Below are 14,709 nucleotides of genomic sequence, written 5' to 3'. Positions count from 1 at the left end.
TCTGACCTGCTTGAGTTCCAGTCCTGCATCCTTTGGTGATCAACAGCAGTATGGAAATGTAAGCCGAATAAACCCTTTCCTCCCCAACTTGTTTCTTGGTCATGATGTTTGTGCAGGAATAGAAACCCTGACTAAGACACCTGCCTCTACACTAGGCATCCTTGCATCTGCTGTTATAATTATGGATATGTCACATGGCATAGTTATTGGTTATTCAGTGTCTCCCTCCCCTACCAGGTTGTGACAAACTCCTTGAAGGCAGACACTGTCTGATTCATCTTTGCATCCCCAAAGATGATGGAGGGCCTGCCTCACAACAGATTACTAGCATGTTATGATGAGGTAATAGTTGAGGAAATGAGTTGATAGATGAATAAATGAATTATTGAGAGAAACAGTCCACTGGAGGACCATGGGTCACCACAGGCTTAGAGCTGTTTTTCCTGGTAACTGCAAATGTTATGAATAGGAGATGGTATCAAGATAATGACTATCTTGGCACACGTAGAGGGAAGATAAGGTGATACCTAAACACTGGACTTGCCTACAAAAGAAATGTATGGGTTTAGTATGCCCTAAATGTAAACTAGATGGAAGCTGTCAGAGGATAAACAGGTAGACCTGGGAATAGAACTCAGTGCCTGTCTAACATGTGCAAGGCATGTTACAAACCCAGAAGCACAGAACCTTGCCAGCAAAACACAATAGCTGCAACTAACAACAGTACAACTGGAAAGAAAACATGTGACTTTATTTGATAAAAGTGTAGGATAAATAATTTGTGGAAAATAGAGTTGTTAATATGAAGTACATATTTAAGGCAAGTGCACAATGAAGCATGATACACTGAGTCTAATGTGGAACACAAGAGATCCAAACAGGAAGCTGTTTATAAATAATAAAGCAGTGTGTTGTTTATTTATTTTTGTTTTGTTTTGTTTGTTTGTTTGTTTGTTGAGACAGGGCCTCACCATGTACCTCTAGCTGGTCTGGAACTCACTATGTAGACAAGGCTGACTTCCAGATCACAGAGATCTGCCTGCCTCTTTCTGTAGGGTACTGGGATTAAAGGCATGTGCCACCATGCTCTGCTAAGTAGTGTTTGGAATTCTGTTTTACCCGATCATATTTCTACCATGCCTAACTTCCAGCTTCTTGGAGAATCTGCAAGCATCCACTTGGCATGCCCCTGCCTGTGTGTCTGAGCTTCTTTCTTGTCCCGGGGGCCTAGGGCTTGCTCCCTCTTCCTGGCCTCTGCTTCCCCGATCTGTGTCTCAACCCAAATGTCCCTCCTCAGGGAGACCCGGAAGGTCATCTCATCTTAACTAGCTCCACCTTCCAGTTCCTTCTTCCTACGTGGACCTGAGTCCTTTATTGTACACACTGTTGGTAATTAGCATGGTTATTTGCATGTTTTCCAGATCTTAGCTTTGATTTGTTTGTTTGTTTTCCTCTCCTCCTAGAAGAAATCTCACCTCTGTCCCAGACAACTACTGTGTCTATTCTACAGTCCAAGCTCAAAGACTGAACCCATCATGACCCTCTGCTGGGCCATTATAAATGATTCAGGAAACAAGGGAAACGAGCAACAGCTCAAAAGGCGATGGCTAAGGAGCAGTTATTTAGGGCGGGGCTTTATTCTTTTTCCCCCTCTTTGGGCAGGAGCCAACCTCTCACCAAGCCATAATTTGTGTCTTCATATGTGCTTTTCAGACATGAATGTTTAAATGCCTTTCCAGGAATGCTTTGATGAAAAACTGGCTCACCTGTGTGGTCTGAAAGACGCTTACCTGGGGACACAACAAGGCCCAAGGATGGCTTCTTGTCCTGAAATACCCCTTTCTTACTCTCCTTGCCTTTTGTCAGCCCTGGATTTTAAGTCATGCCATTTCTATGGGCAGGCAGAAAGAATTTCTGCGCCTGCTTCTTCTAACCTAAAGCACATGCTAAGGCATGAGTCCTAGCAGACAGGTATTCCTAGCTGGGCAGAAGCATATACATCTTCATGTGTCCTGACAGATATTTTTTTAAATCTTTTTGATATCACTGACAACGGCTCAAGCCAATAGAAAGTCATTATTAGCCTGGCGGTGACTACACTGGGTATTTGGAGCCCAGTGAAGACCCCAGGCTTTGTCAAGGTGAGCATCTAAGCACAAAACCGCACCCTCAGTTAGCAAGAACGGTTAGCCAGAAGCAGAACTACAGAAGCCAGAAAGCAAGGTCAGCACACCCAGAGACCCTTCCAGATAAGGACTTGGTTGGATTAGGTCTTTGTAATTCTGGCAGCTGTTGCTGTCTTCATGCTGGGCTCCAAGGCCCGAATGGCGCCTCTGTCATGGTGTCAGCTGTGCTAAGGTCTGGGGCCTCTTACACTTGGCCTGCCTCTAGAAAAGAGAGGAAGGAAAAAAATTAAAACAGAAAGGAAAGGGAACAGGAAGGAAATAGTTCACAGCTTAAGTAATAAGCTACAACTTCCAGAGTCAGGAAGGGATAGGGACTACTGAAAACCTGTCAGAGAGAGTTTTAAAGCACAGAGTAAATAAATCCTGATAATGATCGGCTTGTACAAATAAGGGTATTCAGTTTCTGATTATTTTTTGCATCATATTTCCAGTCAATTAGACGCCAGTGTTGTTAGGAACTTAGTTTTGATGGCGCTATGTTAAGACAATTTTACAAACGTGGTGGTTTGAGCAGGAATGCCCACCCCCAGAGGCTCGTGTGTTTGAATGTTAGGCAGTGTGGCCTTGTTGGAGGAGTGTAGCACTAGGGGTGGGCTCTGAGGTTTCAGTGTGTCTCGGTTCACTTCCTGATGCCTGCTGATTGACTATAGAGCTCTCAGCTCCTTCTCCAGCACCATGTCTGCCTGCATGGTGCCGTGCTTCCTGCCATGATGATAATGGACTAAACTTCTGAAACTGTAAGCCAGCCCCAATTAAATGTTTTCTTTTGTAAGAGTTGTTATGGTCATGGTGTCTCTTCACAGAAATAAAAACCCTAAGACACTGAATAATATAGGTGTTTTGAATATTAGAGAACTTTCTGGAAAGAATGTAGGTCACACAAGAGCCATCAAATTGACTATTTTCATGGTCCTAATAATCCCTTGCTTGAAAATTTCCAAGGAACTAGTTGGAGGAAATGCTTCTTTGCACGAAGGTGTTTGTAGCTAGTCCATATGTTTTGACAACAGCAGCAAACACCAACAGGCCCAGTATTATGTAAAATATCCCATAATTGGCAATATGGACATAATTGCTAGTTTGGTTCACCATTTCAGCATTACAATGGTAGATATGAGAATCATGTGGACACATAAGGAAGCATATTTTAAATAGCAAGAAAATAGACAACAGAGCATCACACAGTATTCACAATTCTGTCTGTATATTATGTGCCTTATATGAGTACCCATGTTTGTTTAGGTGAGCACACAGAAGCCAGATGCAGAGTTAGTTGTCTTTCTCTGTCACTGTCCACCTTATTTTTGAGATAGTATCTCTCACTGAACACGGAGCTCAATGAAGCGGTAGACCAGCTGACCAGAAAGCCCCACTCTCTTGTGCACTCCCCTTTTTATGTGGGCCTCGGAGATTCATACTCAGGTCTCCATTCCTTCACAACAGCACTTACCCAGCTTAATCCCTGCTCAGGTCGCAAGTCAGCTCCCAGACATCTTAAGAACAGAACAATAAGGGCTTGTGCTGGATATTTATAGAAATGGGAGTGGCTTAGATTTAAACATATATAATTGTCTTGTTATTTACTTATATTTTAATTGTAATGTTGATCAAATATATTCTAATGGAAACATTCCAGCAGACAGAATTTAAAAATAAGCTCTATCTCCAGCTCTGTAATTTCCCCCTCTGCATGATCAGAATGAGCAATCACTCTGGTGGACTTTTCCCTTCAGGGAAGTGTTCGCTTGAGCTCCTAGCAATCTTACAGGGAGAAGCACTAGCAGAGAGAGAAATCTGCCTCCTGCTATATGTTCACCAGCTTAGCTAAAAAGATGCAGTTTTTGAGTGTCTTTTGTGTGTTTGTGTATTATATTGTAACATTCTGGATAGAAGTATGCAAGCAGGCATCCTGAGCAGGTTTCCTTCTCTTTCTGTTCCATCTCCCTGGAGAGCAGACATGATGGCTGGATCCCCAGCAGTTCTGTCCAATCACAAGAGTCAATAGAACGGTTCAGTCACTGTCCTTTGTATCTATATTACCTGTACTTTTTGTGACCTGTGTTTTCATTCACAATGTTGTACCTAAATTTCTGGTTCATTTAAATGTATTTTAAGTACCATCTATTTGTGTGTTCGGTTGGTTTGTCTTTGTTTTGTTTTGTTTTTGTTTGGTTGTTTTGAGATAGAGGCTCTCTGTGTAATAACCTTGGCTATACTGGAACTTGTTTTATGGACCAGGCTGGCCTCAAACTCAGAGATCACCCTGCCTCTGCCTTCTGAGTGCTGGAATTAAAGGTGTAAATACCATCTTTAATGAACTCACTTAATTTAATTGCATAGATTATGTAGTTTACTGAAGCCTGAAGCAAGTTAATCCCATGGTTTGGACAGTTAAGGCATTCCGGGATTTTCTTGTTGTTGTTTGGTTATTGTTGTTATTGTTGTTAAAGCATTCTTTTATAAATAGAATTTTTTTGTAACTAGTATTCTTACGCATTTGTTTTCAACCCAATCTTTGCATATTATAGTGATGTATTAGCTCAGTTAAAATGAAGACAAAGAGTACTTTCATATTCAAGACCTTGGCCGATTTATTTTACTTCCACATCTCCATTGCCAATGTAAAATAGTATTATATCCTCTGCAAGTTTATACTAAGCCTGGATGTGTCTGTCCATTTACTCAAATCTTTGTCTTTGTCTTATAAACTTCATTCCTGTGACTAAAAACATATGTAACAAAATGTATGTATACATATAAAACATAAACAATAAACTATGTATAAGATGTATAAATATGTATAAAATATAAACATTTAAACTATTTCTAGGTGTAAAATTCAGTTGTATCAGTTACCTTTTGCTGCACAATCAATACCATTATTTATTTCAGCATCTGCACCTACCAAATGCTAATCATCCTTTGTCTCTCTCTCTCTCTGTACTCTGTGGCAACCCTTCATGCCTTCATGCATTCGACTGACCTAGGTATTTCATGTGTGTGGAATTAAAACAGTGTCTTTTGTGTGCATTTTCAGACAGTATCCATGTTGTAGCCCATGGAATAGGATTGTTTTCCTTCCAGAGGCTGAATGTAATATATATGTGCATATAAGTATGCATGTAGATGTATGCACACACACACACACACACACACACTCAGGTCACATCACAGTTTTATCCATTCATCCATCACTGCTACTTGGATTACGAGCATAGGTCAGCTGTTGTGAGTAATATGTTGTGGACATGAGTGGATAAATGCGTGTTTGTGTCACTACTTTGCTGGGTTATGTAGTAAACTTATCTTTGGTTTTTAAGACCCCACCTTAAATTAAATTTAAGGACCCACTGAGCTGATTTCCATCACCTCTGCATCGGTTCATATTTCTCTAATTTAATTTATTTTTATTCATTTTACATCTCACTCACTGCCTCCCTCCCAGCAATCCTCTCTCACAATCCTTCTGCCACTGGCCTTCCCTCTCTCCTCTAAGCAGGTGGGGGCTCTGGGTATCCCCCCACCCTGGCGCGTCAAGTCTCTGCAAGGTTAGGTGCCTCCTCCCCTACTGAGGCAGACAAGGCAGCCCAGCTGGAAGAATATATCCACAGACGAGCAACAGCTTTTGGAGATAGCTCAGGAGCCAGATAAAGACCAAGCTGCACATCTATTATATATGTGTGGGGAGGCCTAGGTCCAGCCTGTGTATGTTCTTTGGTTGGTGGCTCGGACTCAGAGAGCCCCCAAGGGTCCAGGTCAGTTGAATCTTCTGGTCTTACTGTGGGGTTCCTGTCTTCTGGGCTGCAATCCTTCCTCCCACTCTTCCATAAGAGTCTTCAAGCTCCATCCACTGTTTGGCTGTGGGTGTCTGCATCTGTCTGAGTCAGTTGCTGGGTGAGCCTCTCAGAGGACAGCCATGCTAGACTCATGTCTGCAAGCACAGCAGAGTATCATTAATAGTGTTAGGGATTGGTGCTTGCCCATGGGATGGGTCTCAAGTTGGGCCAGTTATTGGTTGGCCATTTCCTCAGTCTCTACTCCATCCCCAACACCTGCATTTCTTGCAAATTTTTCAACCCCAAATTTATTGTTTCACATTCTTTTCAACAGAACATGTGGTTCAAGAATCTTTACATCCTATTCAGCATTTGTTTTTTACATTTTTAAATGATGGCCATCCCGTGGGTGCTTCTCAACCTGTGGGTCGTGACCCTAGAAGGGCTGCATGTCAGATATTTATATTACAATTTATAACACTAGAAAAAATAGTATAAAGTAGCAACAAAATAATCTTATGGTTGCAGGGGGTGGGGAGTGGTCACCATGACATGAGGACTGTATTAAAGGGCCACAGCATCAGGAAGTTGAGAGCCTCTGGGTTAAAGCATCTTACTGGCCATTGCTTAATGGCCATTTGTATTAGTCCTCCTTGGGAGAAGTGTCTACTCAAGTACTTTACCCATTTTTAAAATTGAATCTATGTCTTCGTTGTTGTTGAATTATAGTATGTGTTAGTATATTACGGACACTAATCCCTTACCAGTCACATAGTAGCTATTTTTGTATTTCATCGTTTGCCCTTGGCTCTTCATTGAGTCATTTGATGCATAGAAAATTTGAACTTTTACCAAGTGAAATGTATGTTCTTTTGTTGCTTGGGTCTCAAGTATTTGTTATGACTTGAACATACAGTGCTCCCCCTCCCCTGACACACACGCGGGTTCACGTGCTGAGTGTTTGGTCCCCATATTTTGGAATGTTTTAAAGCGGGGTCTACCTGGAAGAAGTAGGTTACTGAGGGAGAGTCCTTCAGGATGCTCTGGCCCTGGCCCCCTCTCAGCACCTCTCATTGCTTCCTACCTGCCATGATGTGAGCAGGTCTTAGTCACAGGACTCTTTCATTGTCTGTTCTTTTCAAGCACATAGGCCTGAGTGACCAAGAACAGAAACTTCTAGAGCCAAGAAGCAAAAAACCCCCTTTCCTCTTTTCAAGTTGTTCTTCTAAGTATTTTGTTGTGGTAATGACAAGCATAGCTAATACTGTCTTTCTGGGGACTTTTCATTCCGTTTTATCTCACCAGCTTTCCTTTCAGGCATATGCTTAAGACATTGGTCTATTTCAAGCTAGTGTTTGCTGATATTGTAAAGCCAAGCTCCCTCTCTCCTCTTCCTGTTAACCCTTCCTCTTCTGTCTCCTCCTCCTTCCTGTCTCCTTGTTATTTGCAAATGCTCTCACACTGATCTGTACCAGTAGGCCCCAGCGTCAAGCCCCCAGTCTCCAGCCCCCTTTTAATTCTGAGACAGATTCTTACTGAAGATCCCAGGGTAGCCTTAACTGACATCCTCCTAGGTTACCCCATGGAGTAACTGGTATTTCTGGTGTGTGCCACCACACCTAGCTCCAGCGCCATTCTTTGCCCATGTAATGTCTTTATCAACTCTAACAACAGTTCCTGACTAATTTCTGGCTAAGAAGAATTATCAGTCATCCATTTTTCATTTGCTATTGTGAATGAACCATTCCAGTCTCCCTTCTCCAATACATATGTTTTAGATTTTCTGACTGCTTCTCGTGGGCGCTTTTAGGAAATGGATTTTCCCTATTGATTACTAAATAGTTAGTTTCTTTTATTCTGGAATTTTCAGTTGTTTTTCTCAGGATTTCTAAGCAGATAAAAATATTTTTTCCTACATACCACATGAAATTTAGGTAGCACCCCCCACACTTTCCTAACAAAATGCAGTTTGCTGCTTTCCCTAAAATGGGACTTTAATTAAGCCCCATTTAATTAATAAAGCCCAGGAGCATGCATGTTTTAATTGTGTGCCATTGCCAGACATCACTGAGCTTCTGGCCATGTCTCTTGTATACATTGATTAGCACATGCTAATCAATGTTTGTCCCCAGACCAGCAAATCAGCATCACTTGGGAGCTTGTTAGAAATGCAATCTTGGGCCCTCCTCTAGACCGGAGTCAGAATGTGCATGCTAAAATATGTGGATAATTTCTATGTATCTAAAGCTGTGGCATTCTGCTTTAGAACTTGGTGAAATAATAGTTCTTCCTTGTTTCTTTAAACCTTTCCTCCTCTACTTCACAGGTAATTAGAGACTAGAGACACTAGAAAAAAAAAAAAACATTCAAAAATAGCAGTAAATAGACTGTGAAGTCATAGGATACAAGGGAGAAATTGGGATTAGGAAGCAGCTAGTTCAGAATGCCCAAAATATAACCCTTGTAGCAGCTCTCAAGTCTACCCTAATAATTCTAATTCAAATAATTCTAATCATCTTCTTTACATGGAGTCATTTTCTTTTATATGGCAAATGAAAGTTTATATCACTTCCACAGTCAAAACTTGTATTACTCTCCAAATAATGAATTTATTTATGAAAACAGTAAGTGGTGAGCTGGAAACCTAATTTCAACAAATCTCAGAGTAAGATGAGGTTGTATATCAGTGAAAACATTTTTTTTTTTAAAGATTCATTTATTATTATATGTAAGTACACTGTAGCAGTCTTCAGACACACCAGAAGAGGGCGTCAGAGCTCATTACAGATGGTTGGGAGCTGCCCTGTGGTTGCTGGGATTTGAACTCAGGGCCTTCAGAAGAGCAGTCAGTGCTCTTAACCACTGAGCCATCTCTCCAGCACAACAGTGAAAACATTTTTAAAGGTTACTTAAAAATCAAGTTTTGAGGGATGAGGATGTACCAGGTACAAATGTAAGAGTTTTGATTCTCTCAAGGGTCTCAGGAGGTTTTCAGTAATATTGCCTGTGCCCTGCAGATGAAGACACAGCGATGTGCAGATTTAGACAATGTGTGAGATGCCACACAGCTTTGAATCCAGGCACATCCAGAATCCAACAGTGCTACACCTGCTGTGACTTCTCAGTACCAAGAAATCCAAGTCAAAGTGTATGTTTCTTTGGACAGAACAAAGCCTGTGTTTTCTACTTACATTTATGTTCAGTATCACATATTGTGGTGACTTGAACAAGAAAGACCCCCACCCCAGGCCCCTTTACTTGAATGCTTAGTCACCAGGCAGTGGAACAGTTTGATAGGATTAGAAGGATTCGGAGGAGTGGCCTTGTTGGAGGAAGTGTGTCACTGGGGGTGGCCTTTGAGGCTTTAAAAGCCCACACCAGGCCCTGTCTCTCTCTCCTCTCTGCCTATGGATCAGGATGTAGAACTCTCAGCTACTCCTCCAGCACCATGTCTGCCTGGATGCTGTCATACTCTCTGCCATGAGAATAATGGACTAAACTTCTGAAACTGTAAACCAGCCCAATTAAAAGCTTTCTCTTATAAGAGTTGCCTTAGTCATGGTATCTTTTCACAGCAATTGAGCATTAAGACACTTATGGTAGGAGCTTTGACCCTAATTGTATGCCATCGTTGTTTTACATTACTCAGTGAGGGTAAATAAAGTGGACATTTCTGGTTTCTTTGGAGACTCAGTTGTGTTGTATGTTTTTTTTTTTTTTCTGGAAACTGTCTCATGAGAGTAGGCTTTTGTTGAAGCAGACACATGGAGGATGTTTTGCTGAGAATAGAGACATGGTGATTTTCTGAAAGCTGCCTGGGAGAAGGGCATGTGATGCTCTGCTAGAGTGGGTGCTTGGAAAGGTATAAATATAACCCAATAGACAGTGGGTAATGATGACAACAATGACGACAGCAACGAAGACGACACTGCCACCGACTATGACGACGACTATGACGATGATGACCGACGATGAAGACGATGACAATGACAACGACGACAACGACAACAACAACAACAACAACAACAACAACAACAACAACAACGCTGTGTGGTATTGGTTCACCTTGCCACTCTTTGCTGATCATGACTTTGTAAAGAAAAATGCACCAAATAATTCCTTGTGGTTTTCCAGAAGCTTCTCTCAGTTTCTGCAGACTTGGGCCAATTAGCAGAGCCTCTTGGTTTCCTCTGGATCAAACTCACATTGCAGATTTGTGAATGGTGTTTGTGAGTGGATTGAGCTACCATTGCTGACTGTGTAAACTGAAATGCTGTGGTCCTGACAATGCAGATTGGATTCTCCCCAAAGAACTATTTCTAAACAGGGCCACATCCTTTTTTGCCCTATTAAGTTTTCCTTTCCACCACCTCTGGTGGGTGGTGGGTTAGAAAGGAGATTAAAGCATTTCGGTACAGTTATTAAAATAGGTTTTTGAAAAAATCTAAGCCTTCATCACATATGTCATGCATATGTGAGGAAGTCAGAGGACAGTTGTGGGCCTAGTTCCTTTCTTGAACCATGTGAATTCTGGGAATTGAATTCAGGACATCTGGATTGGTGGCAATTGCCATTACCAGGTGATTCTGAACATCAACTCTTGAAAGGAATAGCTTATCATATGTAGATAAAATATAATAATGTAACTAGGAATTCTGAACATTATGGCTGACAACTAGATTCCTTGGTTCTAAAACCCTTTCCATGTAATCTAGTAATTAAAGTGCTTTTTTAAAAAAAAAAATTGTTTATTTATTTTACAAAAATACGAGTTTGCCTGCATGTAAATATATGTTCTATGTACATGCCTGGTGTTCTTGGAGGCCAAAAGAAAGCATCATATCCCCTGAGACTGGAGTTACAGAGTGTGAACTACCATATGGGTGCTGGGAATTGAATCTGGGTCCTCTGCAAGAGCAGCAAGTGCTTTTAACCACTGGGCAATCATCTAACCCCTTGAAGTGCTTTTTTTGGTTTGTATTACCAATGCCTGACAGATCCCCTTCCTGTCAACAAAATATTGGTAGTCACAGATATCCTGTGATAATTTGCATTTTCTAATTTTTATTAAAATATGGCTAAAATAAAACATGTGTCCTTATGTTCCCTAAAATTTTTGCCTGAGAATTATTAACCTGTTTGGTTTAGTTTTTGTTGTTGTTTGTTTATTTGTAGATATGTGTGGTTGTATTTAGAACCCAGGGCAGGGCACACACTCTACCACTGATAAACTCTCAGCATCATATCTCTCCATCCATATGGAAAAGACCAGAAACCTGTTAATGGCTACAGGGGAGTCATAGGGCTGGGGCATTAGTCTCTACTTCTATATCATTGCCCTCTCTTCAAATTTAGGAATAGATTCTTTGGTCTTTTAAAACTAAAATGGCTTGTTAGTCTTCATAAATCCCACTGTGGTCTGTTGGTAAAGATGTTGGTATCTTTGATGTAGGTAAATGTGTATGGTAGAGATGAATTGTAGCCCTCAGATTGATGTTCAATATGTAGAACTTTGTTAATCAACATCAATTCCCCATGTGATCTTGCATCCTGCCAGCTGGGTAGGAAATCTATCTGCAGTCAGGTATAGCATCTGCTTCTCTCCAGCTCCAGATGTTCAGGGATCATGATCAGTTAAGGCTCCTAGCTATAAGGTGCAGTGGTTATGGCCTCTGCCACCCTGATGGTCCCTCTGGGGTTCTGCTGCTTCTGGATTGCTCTGGGGCCCAAGACTGGCTGAAGATTTCTGGGCTCCTAGAAGTCATTTTGTCACAAGGATGGATGGCCCTCTATACCACAGCCTGCAACATCCTTTTCTTCTTTCATGATTGTGGACTCTAAGAAAGAGTCCTGGACATCAGCTTGCTCATGATTTTTCTGGAGTCATAATTTTCCCGAGCTATATAACATAATTCTCTGCTTAACATGGGGAAATGGGACTCTAGGTGCTGTTGTCTGAATACCTTAAAATGCCTGTTCTGAAAAGTAGTCATCATCGTAGCGGTAAGAGGTAAGACTCTGGGGGAAGTAACCAAGTCCCGAGGTCTCTTCCCTTATGGATGGATCGTTGCCTTATAAAAGGGTTGTAGAACACTTTGCTGATTTTTTGCTTTCCTACTGGGTTAGGTGTTAACCTGAAGTAAACAGCACAGAGAGAAGCTCTCCTGAAACAGCCCATTTAAAAGTGGCAGAAGAATGGTGATCTGCAATATATGTACCCTGCAGTATATGTACCCTGTAATATATGTACCCTTCACCATGTGAATACAATAGGTTTGTATTCAAGGAGGCAAAGGAAGGCAAGGCTTTGGAAATGTAAAGTGAACAAAGCCACATAAGTTGTTTTTGGAATGGTTATCCTTGGGAACAGAAATAACAGGGCAGCCTTGGTCCAAAGCTGAATAGATAAGTTGCTATACAGACATCTTCACAGGCAGAGCCAAGATTCTTTGTGGAAGATTGGTGTTTTGGCAATCAATTGAGATTGTTCTTTTTATGAGGTGGATGTGGGTCTTCCCTTAGTGGCTTCCTGGCTCTGCTGTGCCTGGGTTTGGAAGCAGAGAGCAGCCTTTGTCAGCCACTAAACCTGCTGGTGTCTTGATCTAAAACTTCCAGACCCTCTGAATGTGTGAAAATACATTCCTGATCTTCATAGGATACCCATCCCAGTCAGGAGAAAGGCAGTATAAAAAAAGACATAGTCTACTAAATCCCTCTCGCATATACAGAAGCATTTAACTATAACCCAAATTACATAATAACTAAACACTGATCTTTGTAGAGCTGGCCTTCAGTGTATATATAGCTGACAATAGAAAGGCCGAGGATGCCTTTGGAAAAGCCTTGCCTAGCATTGGAGAGTCCCTGATCTCCAGTAGGGCAAAGAGGAAAAGGCGAGGGAGGAAGAGAGGAAGAAGTGGGGGAGGGGGGAACAGTTCATTGCAAGTGATTATGAGCACAGGCTATTCGCATTTTTTCACAGAAGAGGAGCCTGCTTCCAACACCTCTCTTCCTGTAACCTGGTCACACAACCTTTGGTGGAAAAACATCACATGTTTAAGAGGTAAATTCTTCAGGCATTGTATCAGTGTTTTACTCATAGAACTTGCTTAGCCATGATTGAAGTCAAGGGCTTGGCACTACCCTTTTTAACTACAGTGACTACTATTTTTGTGTCTAGAGTCTATACTAACCTTCCTAATGCTGTCACCCCTTAATACTGTTCCTCATGTTGTGGTGACCCCCAAACATACAATTATTGTCATTGCTACTTCATGACTATAGTTTTTCAACTTTTGTGAATTATAATGTACATGTCTGCTACAGAGATGATTTTAGGTGACCCCTGTCATGTTGATAACTGCCGGTACAGACCCCAAGTCCCCGTGTGCTTCAGTCTGTAGGGCTTGCTCGTGAGGGCCACCAAGGGCTGACAGATGATGCCCTTTCATGGCTGGAATCCTTGCTAGTTCATGACTAGGGTGAAAGATGGCCAAGTTGCCAGAAACTGGACCACTGCCACAGTAACCACGAGCCAAGAGGGTTGGGCCCAGGACTCTGCAAGGGGAACCTTGTGTGCTAAGCAGAAGCCGCCTTCAGCACGGAGGAGGCTATATCCTTAATCCATCTCTCCTCTTGAGTCATCTTCTTTTCTCCCGTGCTTCGGCCACTCGGTTGCCCTGTCTTCCTCCCAACCCATCGACCACTCACTTGGTCTGCTGACTTTCAGTAAAGTGACCTTCAGTCATTCCTACGAATCCACAGGGCCCTCCCAAAGGAAGCAAATTCTTATGAGTCTAAGCAGGTTTTCTGGTACTTCTCTTTCTAGAAAAGTTAGAAAACCACACAGTTTAAATTCTGTGGACATATATAAGTGTGTATACTTATATATGTGTATGGCATGAGTGTGTGTGTGGTGTGTGTGGTGAGTGTGTGTATATGTGTGTGGTGAGTGTATGTGTGGTGAGTGTGTGGTGTGAGTGTGTGTATGTGTGTGTGTATGTGTGTGATGTGTGTGTGTGGTGAGTGTGTGTATATGTGTGTGATATGTGTGTGTGTGTGTTTGGTGAGTGTGTGGTATGAGTGTGTGTATGTGTGAGTGTGTGTATGTGTATGATGTGTGTGTGAATGTGTGTGGTGTGAGTGTGTGTGGTGTGAGTGTGTGTGTGTGTGGTGAGTGTGTGTGTGTTATGAGTAGTGTGTATATATCTTTTAAATAAGCTGCTAGCCATAAAAATAAATGAAGAGATCAATGTTGGTGTCTATGCATGGCCCATGACTATGAACCATGATATAGAGAAGACCTGGGCCTGGGATCAAGGGAGCTGGGTTTTCACCAGCCAGGCTGCCTGCCTGTTTGTTGCCTGCTGACTATGTCCAGGCCTCCATCTCTCTGCTGAGTGGTGTGTGTAGATTAGGGCTCCAGCTGGAGAGTGCGTCTTCCCCTCACACTTTGCTTGGTAGGATTAAGGTAAGTTAGGGAACCACAGGGTCCCTTTGTGAACAGACTGGCTCTCTCTCTCCAGGTATAAAGTATGGTTATCTGTGGCATCTGCCACACTGCAGAAAACACTGAATTTAATTTAACTTTTAAGTTAACCTTAAAGTCAGCAAGATGGTTCAACAGGCTAAGTGTTTGCTGCATGGCCTGATGACCTGAGCTCATTCCTGGAACCCAATATGGAAAGGTGGTCCTAGAGGTCAATAAGGAAAGGTGGTCCTAGAGGTCAATATGGAAAGGTGGTCCT

The sequence above is a fragment of the Mus pahari genome, chromosome 9, assembly GCF_900095145.1.
Source record: "Mus pahari chromosome 9, PAHARI_EIJ_v1.1, whole genome shotgun sequence".
NCBI classification, from domain to species: Eukaryota; Metazoa; Chordata; class Mammalia; order Rodentia; family Muridae; genus Mus; species Mus pahari.
This window is presented reverse-complemented; position numbering follows the sequence as displayed.